Raw genomic sequence first — 13664 nt, 5'->3', positions numbered from 1 at the left:
ATTTTTAAGATGACTAAATATATTTTTAAGTTTTTAAAATCATAATTGTGTTTTTAAAAATACTTTGAGCACTAGCCAGTTTGGCTCAGTGGATAGAGAGTGAGCCTGCAGACTGAAGGGCCCTGGTTCAATTCCTGTCAAGGGCACATGCCCGGGTTGCAGGCTCCATCCCCAGTTGGGGCATGCAGGAGGCATCCAATCAATGATTCTCTCTCATCATTGATGTTTCTATCGCTCTCTCCCTCTTCCTTCCTCTATGAAATAAATAAATACATATATACTAGAGTCCTGGTGCTTGAAAATTCATGCACTGGACGGGGGGGGGGGGGGGGGGGGGCGTTCCTCAGCCCGGCCTCTGGGAGCCCTCAGGGGCGGGAGGCAACCCAACGATCAGGGGAAGGCAACGCCCCCATCACACCTCTGCTGCTGCCACTACCGGCAGCAAAAGCCTCGGCCGGCCCTGGTTACGTGAGCCTCGGGCAGCCGCCATCCGAGGCTTGCCTGCGCCTCGAGCCCACCCTAGGCGGCTGGGGGACTCCGGAGGCAGGCGCCCCGGCGGGGCTGAGGAGACTGGGTGCCGCCATCCTGTGGCTGTGGTGCAGCCATCTTTGAGGGCGTGACAGTCAATTTGCATATTCCCTCTTTATTAGATATCCTATCTAATAAAGAGGGAATATGCAAATTGACCCTCACAGAGATGGCTGCCTATGACTAGGCCGGCAGGGCTGTTAGTGAGGGAGGACTAAACAACTGAACAAGCAGGCTGCATGGTGGGGGTGGCCAGGCTGGCAGGGGGGTTAGTGAGGAACGACCAAACAACTGAACAGCAGGCTGTGTGGGGCTACCAGGCCAGCAAGGGAGGGGGGGGCAGTTGGGGGCAACCAGGCTGGCAAGGGGGGAATGTAAGAAGCGACCAGGCCAGCAGGGGGGGCAATGAGGGGCAACTGGGCCAGCGGGGGGGTTGCAGTTGGGGGTGACTAGGCTGGCAGGGGGGCAGTTAGGAATGACCAGGCCAGCAGAGGGGGCAGTTGGGGGCGACCAGGCCAGCAGGGGGGGGGCAGAAAGGGGTGACCAAGCTGGCAGGGGGGAGCAGTTAGGAGTGACCAGGCTAGCAGGGAGGGGGCAGTTGGGGGCGTCCTGGCCGGCAGCAGGGGGCAGTTAGGGACAATCAGGCCGGCATGCAGAGGCAGTGAGGGGCAATCAGGCTGGCGGGGGTGGCAGTTAGGGGTGACCAGGCATGCAGGTAGGTAGCCAGGTGAGCAATTAGCCATCAGTCCAGGATTGTAAGAGGGATGTCTGACTGCCGGTTTAGGCCCGATCCCCGGGATTGGGCCTAAACCAGCAGTCGGACAATCCCCCAAGGGGTCCCAGATTGGAGAGGGTGCAGGCTGGGCTAAGGGAACCCCCCCCCCACACACACACACACACACACACAAACACACACACACACGAATTTCATGCAATGGCCTCTATCTAGTATATATATAATACTTTGAAATATTTTTAAGTTATTTGCCAATAATACCTGTGACCTGACTGACACCTTTGGCAGAACTTTAAGGATTTTTTTATCTGAAAGTCAAAATACAGTTAAAACATAAAGATTACTACTTTTTAATCTACTTCCACATTAAAATTGTTTGTTTAATGAAACCTTAAAACTAAGATCCCTTTATCACTGATGTTCATCATTTCACTGGTGTTCATTTCTGAACATTAGTGTAATATTTTGTTCCCTGAAATGTTTTGAGATGTTAGAAAAATCATTGGGGCCCTAACCAGTTTGGCTCAGTGGACAGAGCATCAGCCTGCGGACTGAAGGGTCCCAGGTTCGATTCCAATCAAGGGCATGTACCTTAGTGCAGGCACATCCCCAGTAGGGGGTGTGCAGGAGGCAGCTGATCGATGTTTCCTTCTCATTGATGTTTCTAACTCTATCCTTTTCCCTTTCTCCCTGTAAAAAAATCAATAAAATATTTTTTTTTAAAGAAAGAAAAATCATTGGGTTCATCTTGCATTTCTTCTGACTTCTTTTATTTTTATAACTTTTCCCATCCATCCTTGACTAAAAATAAGTTTAGTACATTAGTTGCTACATTATCATTTATTAGTTACTTAAGTAGTACCCAACTCCAAGGCCCTTGCATTTCTCTACTCTCAAACTACAATTTGCCTGTCTACTATCTACAATTTAATATTATAGACAATTGTTTAGTAGTTGGTTGTCTCTTACCACTTGTTGGTTAAAAGATCTAAAAATATATATTTTTTTAAAATTGATTTCAGAGAGGAAGGGAGCGGGAGAGAGAGATAGGAAGGAACATCAGTGATAAGAGAGAATCATTGATTGGCTGCCTCCTGCACACCCCCAACTGGGGATAGAGTCTGCAACCCGGGCATGTGCCCTGACCAGGAATTGAATCATGACCTCCTGGTTCATAGGTCAACGCTCAACCACTGAGCCACACCGGCTGGGTGAGCCCTTTATCTTTTTGAAATGTGGAACTAACTGTAGTTTTCTCATAGTAATATTAGTGAGCTTTGTTTAGAAGTTTAGTTATTACATGTTTTACTAGTAGTTCATTATTTAATTTCTTATACCTCCATTGTCATTTTGGATATTAGTAATTGATTATTAATATCTTATGAACAGATGATCCTACTTTTTGTGATTTGCTTATTAGATGTAGATTCTTAAAATTGACTTTTAGAAAAAGTTGTTTTTTAGTTTCCCTAATCTAATAACATTCTGAAATGATTAATTTCCCTTTATTCCTGTCATTTAATCTTCAGTGTAAGGGTTTTTTTAAATTTGTTTTTAGTTTTTGTTTTTTTTAAAATATATTTTATTGATTTTTTACAGAGAGGAAGAGAGAGGGATAGAGAGTTAGAAACATCGATGAGAGAGAAACATCGATCAGCTGCCTCTTGCACACCCCCTACTGGGGATGTGCCCGCAACCAAGGTACATGCCCTTGACCGCAATCGAACCCGGGACCCTTGAGTCCGCAGGCCAATGCTCTATCCACTGAGCCAAACCGGTTTCGGCAAGTTGTTGTTTTTTTTTAAATATATTTTTATTGATTTCAGAGAGCAAGGGAGAGGGAGAGAGAGAAACATTAATAATGAGAGAGAATCATTGATTGGCTGTCCCCTGCACGTCCCACACTGGGGATCAAACCCACAACCTGGGCATGTGCCCTGACAGGGAATGGAACCATGACTTCCTGGTTCATAGGTCAACACTCAACCACCGAGCCACACCAGCCAGGCCATTGGTGTGGGTTTTTAAAAATGTTTATCATACTTCTTTAGTTTCCTATTGTACCTGACAGATTGGAATATGGTGGGTATGTGGGCATGTGTTTTTTTTAAAACCCATTTTGACCTATGAACTAATTTTTTAAAGCTTGATATGTTTGTGTAAGTGAAGTCTTTTTACCAAATAATGAAACATTCACTTGCTAAATGAAAGGAAATACTCTAATTTATGCCTTTTTTATTCCTTGTAGATATGGCTGAACAATCTATAAATATTTCACTATCATTGTGTATAATTCAGCTTGCAGATGCTCCGTAACTTACTAAATCAATTCAGTGAGAAGTGTTGAGATTTTGAAATGACCAAATTACCAAGTTTTCCCTGCAGTGATGGCATAGAACATAATTTATCTTTATTTACAAACTCACTATGTATACATAATTTTCTGCAAGACCTATTAATTCTATTCCAAATCGTATCACTGTTTAAAATTTCAAGTTTTTATGATTCAATAGTAACATTGGGGCATATTAAAAATTGAAGGCTATGTAAACTGAACAATTTAATCTAGACATGCTGCAGATTATGATGAGGTTCCTTTGTCATAGTTCTAACTCTAAAGCATTTTTACTTTACCACAGCTGTGATGTTTAAAACTATTTCATTAAGATTTATACTAAAAATGAAAATTATAGTTGAAATATTCAGAATCATTTTTGGTGTAGAATCTTTGGATTAGAATAAAATACACAAGTTATAGAGACATCAATGCTTTCCCATGCCAGTAATCTGCTTCCTTAGGCAGTTGAAACAATACACTTCCCAGCCCCATTGTAGTTAGTGGAGCCAGATGACTCCTTCTGTAGTGAGCAGAAGAAACTATCATGGAAGATAGGTGTTGATTTGGCAGAGCCAGTTAGAGTAAGAAACAAGGAGTCAGTCACAAGATGGAAGTAGCCTGAATTTTTGAGTCATCACAAGGAAGGCAGATAGTAAATATTTTAGGCTTGCAGGCCATGTACCATTTCTGTCATATGTTCTTTTTTGTTGTTTTATATTGTTTCCACAAATCCTTAAAAATGAAAAAGGCATTCATAGCTCAAGGGACATACAAAAACAGGCCGTGAGCCATACTTTACTAACTAGGGAGTCACCTTTACTAGGGAGTGACCTTTACTAGGGAGTCACATTTACTAGTCACCTTTACCTTTAACAGGCCGTGGGCCATACTTTACTAACTAGGGAGTCACCTTTCTGGTATCAAATGTGTAGTGCAAGTTAGACACAAGTCTCTGTATTAACCCAGTGAACTCTAGCTGTTAATGATCACACCATAACTTGACTAATACACAGTGATCTCATCTGACTCCCTCACCCCACCAGATTCCTGAAGAATGCTTCTGATGTCAGGTATCGATCTCATACCACACTCTGTGAACTGGCCTGTTCCATTGTTGGACAACTCTATCTATAAGAAACTTTTCTCTTTTTAGTGTGGCAAGTCTTGATTCCAATTTATCTGTTGGTTCCTCTTCTGCCTCTTGGAAAAGTGTATACTTGATAGCAGCTTTTTATTATCCTAAGATAGTTTTTAGGTCTCCCCTGGTCTGTCAATTTAGAAGACAGTAAAATGTTAAGTGATTTTTTAAAAATTAGACTCAAAATAAGTTATATGAACTAGAATATGATAAACTGCATTTAAGTTTAGAAAAATGAGTTAGTTGTACAAGTGGTAAGACAATTTGACTCAGTTCATGAGAAAAAGACTGTCAACTCAGTATAAAACAGTCAAATGGTAATTAAAATTAATCCAATTATAGACTTGGCTTTTTGGTGTAGGTATTTTTCTACTAGACTGAACCAGTGCAACCACATATATTAATTAAAAGCAACCAAGTTTTAAAGGGAAAATTGCCAAAGTTATTCTAGAGCAGTGGTCGGCAAACTCATTAGTCAACAGAGCCAAATATCAACAGTACAACGATTGAAATTTCTTTTGAGAGCCAAATTTTTTAAACTTAAACTTTTTCTAATGCCACTTCTTCAAAATAGACTTGCCCAGGCTGTGATATTTTGTGGAAGAGCCACACTCAAGGGGCCAAAGAGCTGCATGTGGCTCGCGAGCCGCAGTTTGCCAACCACGGTTCTAGAGTAATGGTCATCAGGGTGCCCAGACTAAAAGTTTAGAAATCATATCACAGAGGGAATGATTAAAGTAATTAGGGATATTTAGTTTTAAGGAGAAACAAGCCATTGGACATCATATGGTGATACTCAAGTGGTTATAATGAAATATATCTTTTATTAGATTTCTTTTTGTATCGTCACAGAGGATGACTATTGGCTGTCTGTAGGAATAAGGCATATGGGCATCCAGCTTTTGGGATAGACTGAGATATCAGCTTCCTTCCTTCCTTCCTTCCTTCCTTCCTTCCTTCCTTCCTTCCTTCCTTCCTTCCTTCCTTCCTTCTTTCCTTCCTTCCTTCCTTCTTTCCTTCCTTCCTTCCTTCCTTCCTTCCTTCCTTCCTTCCTTCCTTCCTTCCTTCCTTCCTTTTTAATTTCATGAGAATTTCTCTTTTTTTATTTTTTAATTGATGAGAGAGAGAGAGAGAGAGAGAGAGAGATTGATTTGTTACTCCACCCATTTATGCATACATTGGTTGATTCTTATATGTGCCCTGGCCAAAGATCCAACCCAAAACCTTGGCATTCCGGGGTGACACTCTAACCAACTGAGCTACTTGGCCAGGGCAGGATAGCAGATTTATAAAGTTTGTAAGTTTTAAGCAGTTATTCCAAAAAGTGAATATTATCATCTTTACATTTGATCCTTCTAGCCAGCATTTTCCATTTGTGTTTGAGCATCATCCCTAAAGCTTGGTCAATAGCTTTCTGGAAATCATATAGTATGTAGTCTATAGTATACTAACAATGTAGTAACCCTATTAAAAAATACGAAGTTTAGTATTATATGATATACTCTGTCCATGCTAGTTCTTGGTAATTAGCTATCATATTTTTTTTTTAAGTTGCTTTTCTTCTAATCAGTCTGGAATTTTGCTGGGGATTGACATCAAGTTTATCAGTCTTTAGATTTGTTGAAAATTGGGAGATCACTTTCCAATTTGTTGAAAATCAGAGATCATTTACTAATATCTATACTTTTTGAAAATTTTATCTTGTTAATTTTATAAAACTAGCCATTTTAGACTTATTTACACCTTCAGGTTCATGAAAACCTTCAGTGGCTTGGTGCTTTCACCTTTTCACCCCTGCTTTAGTCCTGTACTTTTAGCAGGTACCTTTTTAAAGCCAAGTATGTTTAGTAAGGTAACCTTGTCTTGCTGGGACAAATTCAGCTTTAGGAATAGTACACTTGCTATTTCATCTTCAGTAAATAAATGGTCAGTGTTCATTTCATTCTGATAGAAATAAATTAGCTATTCTTTTTACTTTGTATCTTTACCATTTGCTATTAGGTTGATAACAAGGATGATCACATGTACCAGTTTGCACCTGTTGCCCAGCAAAAATAATATGCCCCCTTTACCCTGCCTACTTTGGATAATCATCGAGGCTAATGTTTGAGAGTAGTCCATAGTAATCATTCACTTTAAAAAATATATATTTTCATTGAATTTTATTTTTTTGTAGAGGAACAGAAAAAGAGAAAGAGAAACATCAATGTGAGAGTGGAACATTGATCTGCTGCTTCCTGCACACCCCCTAAGGGCAATCCATCCTACAACTCAGGCACTTGCCCTGACCAGAAATGGAAACAGCAACCTTTTTGGTGCACCATATGATGCCTTACCAACTGAGCCACACTGACCAGGGCTCTATCTTTCACTTTAGCAATGGATGGCAGAAATGTCTTATATTAATTGGCTGAGCAGCATGATTTCTTCATTTATCTCTTACTAGAGGCCTGGTGCACAAAATTCATACATGGGAGGGGGGCTCAGCCCAGCCCGCACCCTCTCCAATCTGGGACCCCTGAGGGTATGTCCGATTGCCGGCCTAGGCTAACTGCCTCTGCCTGCCGGCCCGATCAACCCTAACTTGCCCACCTGCCAGCCTGATTGCCCCTACCTTGCTCCCCTGCCAGCCTGATCGCCCCTACTTTGTCCCCCTGCCGGCCTGATCACCCCTACCTTGCCCCCTGCCAGCATGATTGCCCCTACCTTGCCCCCCTGCTGGCCTGATCACCCCTACCTTGCCCCCTGCCCGCATGATTGCCCCTACCTTGCCCCCCTGCTGGCCTGATTGCCCCTACCCACCTCTGTCTCGGCCCCCAGCCTAAGCCGCAGTCTGGCCTCCCTCTGCGGAAGGTGACCTAGCAGATCAGGGGAAGGCCCCGTCCGTATTACCCCGCTGCTGCTGCTGCCACTGCGAGCCTGAGCCTGGGCCCTCTGCAGCCACCCGTGGCTGCCTGAGCCTGGGCCTTTCACAGCTGTGCCTGGGCCCTCCGTAGCTGCGCGTGGCTGCCTGAGCCTCAGCCTTTGCAGCCGCTGCGGCTATGTCCAGAAGGATTTCCGGAAGGTCGTCCGAAAGACATCCACCCTAATTAGCATATTGCCCTTTTATTAGTATAGATAACAGCAAGTGGTCTATGAGATTATACTTGGGCTCCCTGAAACCTTTACCATGGTGAGTAATTCATGAACATGTGTGTCATCCTTGTATAGGGGCCATATAATCTAATTGTTTATGTACTGCCAAAACAAATATAAGAATTACCTTTTTAAAAAAATATTTTTTTATTGATTTCAGAAAAGAAGGGAGAGGGAGAGATAGAAACATCAATGATGAGAGAGAATCATTGATGAGCTATCTCCTGCATGCCCCCCACTGAGGATTGCACCCGCAACCTGGGCATGTGCCCTGACAGGGAATTGAACTGTGACCTTCTTGTTCATAGGTTGACCCTCAACCACCCAGCCACTCTGGCTGGGCAAGAATTACCTTTTAAAGAAAGAAAAGGTCTCTCTGTTCTGAAGGATTTGGTCATTTCTTAGAAATGTGCCTATATTGTGTTCCTTGTGCCCTTGTTTCTATGACACTCAGACCCAAATTTGATACTCAGTTAAGTATTTATATTAGCTGTTTTGATGGTTAGCATCTGTCTTCCCTTTAGGTGGGAATGATTTTGTGAGAGTGATTTTATTGTATACTCTTTGGTTCTTTGTTAGCCGTCTTAAATTTTTTGCAAGGTATTTAATATAACACTAGAGGCCCGATACACGAAATTTGTGCAAGAGTAGGCCTTCCTTCCCCCAACTCCGGCACCAGCTTCCCTCTGGCACCTGGGACCTGGGCTTCCCTCTGGCCACTGGCAGGCACCCAGGACTCGGGCTTCTCTCGCAGCCCTGGCTTCGTCCGGAAGAAGTCCAGTCTAATTAGCATATTATGCTTTTATTATTATAGATCATAACAAGTACCTTTTCGACACTCAATACATTTTAACCATTACTATTTTTTAAATAACCTGGGGCTGAGTGGAATGCCTCTATAACCCTGATATATAGAGAAAAGACCAGTCACTAAAAATAAGCTAGCTATACAATACTAACTAACCTTAAAGTAATTTTTAATGCTTACTGTTTGACTCTTTATTATGTATTAGCCTGTGTATTTTGTATCTCTATCAAAGTGTTGTGCTTGCAAAGAAAAGACAATGGAGTAAGATAGGTCTGAAAGAGTCACATTTCCTGCAAGTATAGATCCTAGCATACAGATTTTTGATGATATTTTTATACTACATAATATTCCTAATATATAAAAACCCAGGGTCCGTAACGACCGAAGGCTCAACTGAACACCGGAAGTCAGTCCTGCAGTCAGTGCTGGGTTGCCGTGGCGGCCCAGCACTGACTGCTGCCACTGTGGGCACGGCAACCCAGCACTGACTGCAGAGGGGGCTGCGGATCAGGCCTGGAGAGAGGCCCAGAGAGGCCTGGAGAGGCAGGGACTGATCCGTAGCCTCCGTGGCAGCTGTTGATCAGCCCTTGCCCCTCTCTTTCTCTCCTGGCTTTGCCAGCAGCTGGGCCATCGTGGGGGCTCTTGATCAGCCCCTCCTCTCTGATCAGACCTGGAGATACGCCCAGAGACACTGACTGGCATAGAAACCAATCAGAACCAAATCTGGGTGAACTGTGAGGAGCCAATGGCTGCCTAAGAGACGGAACTTTTGACACTGACTAGCATGGAAACTGACCAATCAGAACCAAATCTGGGTGAACTGCAAGGAGCCAATGGCTGCCTAGAGGTGGAGCTTCTGACGCTGACTGGCATAGAAACCAAACAATCAGAACCTAATCTGGGTGAACTGCAAAGGCAGAACCTAAGGTGGAGGCTGAGGAGGGGTTTTAAGGGCAACAGCTATTTGGTGTAAGGTGTAAGAAGCAGTTCCATTTTTTAATGACCAGATTGGCAGTATAGTGCATATGGATGGCTATCAGTCCAGATATAGGGATTATGTATTTTTGTCTGCCAAGAGTATCTCCTCCTGCTGAAAAAGGCTTTCCCCCCCCATTTAAGCAATCGTATCCTATATAATCTATACTACTAAAAGGGTAATATGTTAATTAGACCGGGTCGACCAGCCATCTTCCGGATGTCCGACTTCCTTCTGGACAAAGCCATGGTGGTGGGGGCCGAGGCAAAGGCAGTTAGGGTGATCAGGCCAGCACGGGAGGGCAGTTGAGGGCGAGTTCAGGCCTTCAGGGGAGGGCAGTTGGGGGTGAGACCAGGACAGCAGGGGAGGGCAGTTGGGGGCGAGATCAGGCTGGCAGGGGAGAGCAGTTAGGGGTGATTAAGCAGGCAGAGGCAGTTGGGGGTGAGAGTAAGCTGGCAAGGGAGGGCAGTTAGGGGCAATCAGGCAGGCAGGCAGAGGCAGTTAGGTGCGATCAGACAGGCAGGCAGGTGAGCAGTTAGAAGCCAGGAGTCCCAGATTGTGAGAGGTTGCAGGCTGGGCTGAGGGAACTCTTCCCCACCCCCACCCCCCAGTTCACGAATTTCGTACACCGGTCCACTAATCCTATCTAATAAAAGGGTAATATGCAAATTGACCATCACTCTGTCACAAAGATGGCGGTGCCCGGTCCCCTCAGCCCCGCCGGAGTCCCGATCCTGTCAGCTCCGCTGCTGGAGTCCCCGGTCCTGTCAGCTCCACCAGGCAGGGGGCGGCTGGAGTCCCCAGTCCTTTCGATTTCTGTGGCCCCTGGACTGGAAGTGGAAGCCGAGAGCGCTGGGTACACCAGGAATGCTGGGAATCATGGTTCTGGTGGTGGACACATTGTGTGATCTCCTACACACACTAGCGAAGTGAACCTGGAGCAAGTTACTGTTGTGGGTGGGGGATGGAGGGAAAGCAATGGTTAGAGACATAAGTAAAGTCAGTGTCGAGGAAAAATTAAAAGGAAGATATCCTGCAACTTCTAGGAAATCTCCACCAATGTAGCAAAGAAAAAAAAAAAAGAGCTCTATTATTCTGTGAGCACCAAACCAGACTGGGCTGGGGTCTCAGACAATTCGCTCATATGATTGCAAAGACAGATAGAAACTTCACTCTTTCATGTACCCAGGCAGATACAATACACAACATGCACGTTTTTTATGAAAGAGGACTTGCTACACACCCTTTGTCAAGTCACCTTTTTGGTGACCATCTGTGTTAGTTAATTATCATAATCAAGAGTAAAAATTCAAACTTTTCTATCTCTATGACAAGCAGGTCCTTACAACTTGGAGCAAGGCAACTATATAATAATAAAAGTGTAATATGAGGGGCAATCAGGCAGGCAGGCAGAGGGGTTAGGGGTGATGATGCAGGCAGGCAGAGGCAGTTAGGGGTGATCAGGCAGGCAGGTGAGCAGTTGGGGCCATCAGGCAGGCAGGCAAGTGGTTAGGGGCGATGAGGCAGGCAAGGAGAGTGGTTGGGGCAATCAAGCAGGCCAGCAGGCAAGCGGTTAGGAGCCAGCAGTCCTGGATTATTAGAGGCTGCAAGCAGGGCTGAAGTACCGTCGTCCGGGCCCCTCCCCGCCCGCCCTGTGCATGAATTTCGTGCCCCGGGCCTCTAGTATGTTTATAAAGAGAAATAAGAAAAGACAAACAAAATATTAAAACTAGCCACTAATAAATTACTATCACCCAGAGAAAACCAATGTTGACATTTGGTATGTATCCTTCCATATATTAAAAATGTGTTGTTCACATTCCCTGGCACATAATTATCACTAAGTAAATCATTTCTTTATATTGTTATTATTTTAACAAAAAAATTAAATTGTATTGTACATAACTGTTTTGTGGTCCAGTTTGTTTTTTCTTTTACCTAAAATATCATCATCTTGCCAATAAATTAATGTCTGCAGCTTATTGAATGTATTTCCATTTACTCAGCCAGTCCTATAGTGTTTACAGTTTTTCAGTCTTTTAAACAATGTTATCTATGATACACATTGTAATTTTTTAAAAAATATTTTTTATTGATTTTTTACAGAGAGGAAGGGAGAGGGATAGAGAGCTAGAAACATCGATGAGAGAGAAACATTGACCAGCTGCCTCCTGCACACCCCCTACCGGGGATGTGCCCGCAACCAATGTACATGCCCTTGACCAGAATCGAACCTGGGACCTTTCAGTCCACAGGCCGACACTCTATCCACTGAGCCAAACCGGTTTCGGCTGTAATTTTTTCTTTAGAATAAAATTACTCCACATGTTCCTCCTGGATTAAAGTATATATTGTTCACCATGAACTTTTGATAGCTAGCGCTAAATTGACCTCTAAAAATTCTGGAACATTTTTCACTCCCAACAGTATATGAGAATGCCCTTTTTTTTTCTGGGCCTCACCTGCACTTGACTGAGTTCTATGTTCTTGACAGTAGAAAAAAATGCTATTTTTTAAAAATTGCATTTCTTCAAATATCTTTTATTTCTTTTCTATGAAATAACTACTTTTTGCTGTATTTCAGAGGTATGTTCATATTTTTCTTCCTTACTTGCAAAATAAAAATTCCCTTTAATAGTATTATTAAATTTTGTTAGTAGAAATCACTACACAGAGCAAAAAGAGTCTTCGAAGTTTCAACTTTAAGAATAAATTAAACTATTGCCATAGTAAAATAGAATCACTTCTTTGCCTTTTGGCTAAGATCAAGTATAGTATATGTTCTTATCAGTTTAATAAAATTGAAAACTTTCTTAAATAATTTATGATTCAGATATTACTTTTGCATCTTATTTTATTTGACATGCTCTCCAGAATAACTGTTCTCCCTGAGCTGGACACATGCTATTTAAGTAAATAGAATACTAGATTTCTTTCTTTTTTTGTAAACTTGGCCGTTGCTTTACTGATCTAGGATATGATTAAACTCTTTATATTGTTCATGTTTTCCTTATTAGAAAGAGAATAAGTTAGGGGTAAGAGTGGTACTACCACAAAATATCATTTATGGTGGTAGATTTATACAACTTTAGTGTTTGGGTCCTCAGCTTTGAAAACTCCAAAATTTTGTTTTTGTAGACTCACATAAAGAAAATCAGTCCTGCTGGTTTTGCTCAGTGATTGTGCATCAACCTAAGAACCAGGAAATCAAGGTTTTATTTCTGGTCAGGGTACATGCCCAAGTTGTGTGCTCAATCCCTGTTAGGGGGCATGCAGGAGGCATCCGATCAATGATTCTCTCTCATCATTAATGTTTCTTTCTCTCCCCTTCTCCCTTCCTCTCTGAAATCAAGAAAAAAAATATTTAAAAAGAAAAAGAAAAGTTCTCAGGTTATGTTAATGAATTTACAGAGACTGAATAAATATGGATGTCAAAATATTAATTTACTAGAGGCCTGGTGCATGAATTCGTGCACCAGTGGGGTCCCTCTGCCTGGATCGGGCCAAAACCAGCTCTCCAAGATCCCCCAAGGGGTCCTGGATTGTAAGAGGGCGCAAGCCAGGCCTAGGGACCCCACAAGTGCACGATCAGGGCTGGGGAGGGACGTGGGAGGTTGGCCAGCTGGGGAGGGACTGCGCGAGGGCTCCAGGCCATGTCCAGTCCATCTCGCTCAGTCCCAATTGGCTGGACCCCAGCAGCAAGCTAACCTACCAGTCGGAGCATCTGCCCCCTGGTGGTCAGTGCACATAATAGCAAGCAGTTAAGCCACCTTAGCATATCATTAGCATATTACACTTTGATTGGTTGAACGGATGACTGGACACTTAGCATACTAGGCTTTTATTATGTAAGAATACTGTGAGAGTTGAGTTCTCCTATCATCATTACCAGTGCATTGTCTTTAGGTTAATCTCCATGGGCTAGTCAGATTACAATTAAAAGGTTGTTTGCTGAGCAGGAGTTCAACTTAAAGTGATTTGGTTAGTTAGATGGTCTGGTACTTG

Source organism: Cnephaeus nilssonii, assembly GCF_951640355.1.
Source record: "Cnephaeus nilssonii genome assembly, chromosome: 10".
In the NCBI taxonomy this organism is placed as follows: Eukaryota; Metazoa; Chordata; class Mammalia; order Chiroptera; family Vespertilionidae; genus Cnephaeus; species Cnephaeus nilssonii.
Note: the sequence above shows the minus strand (reverse complement) of the source record.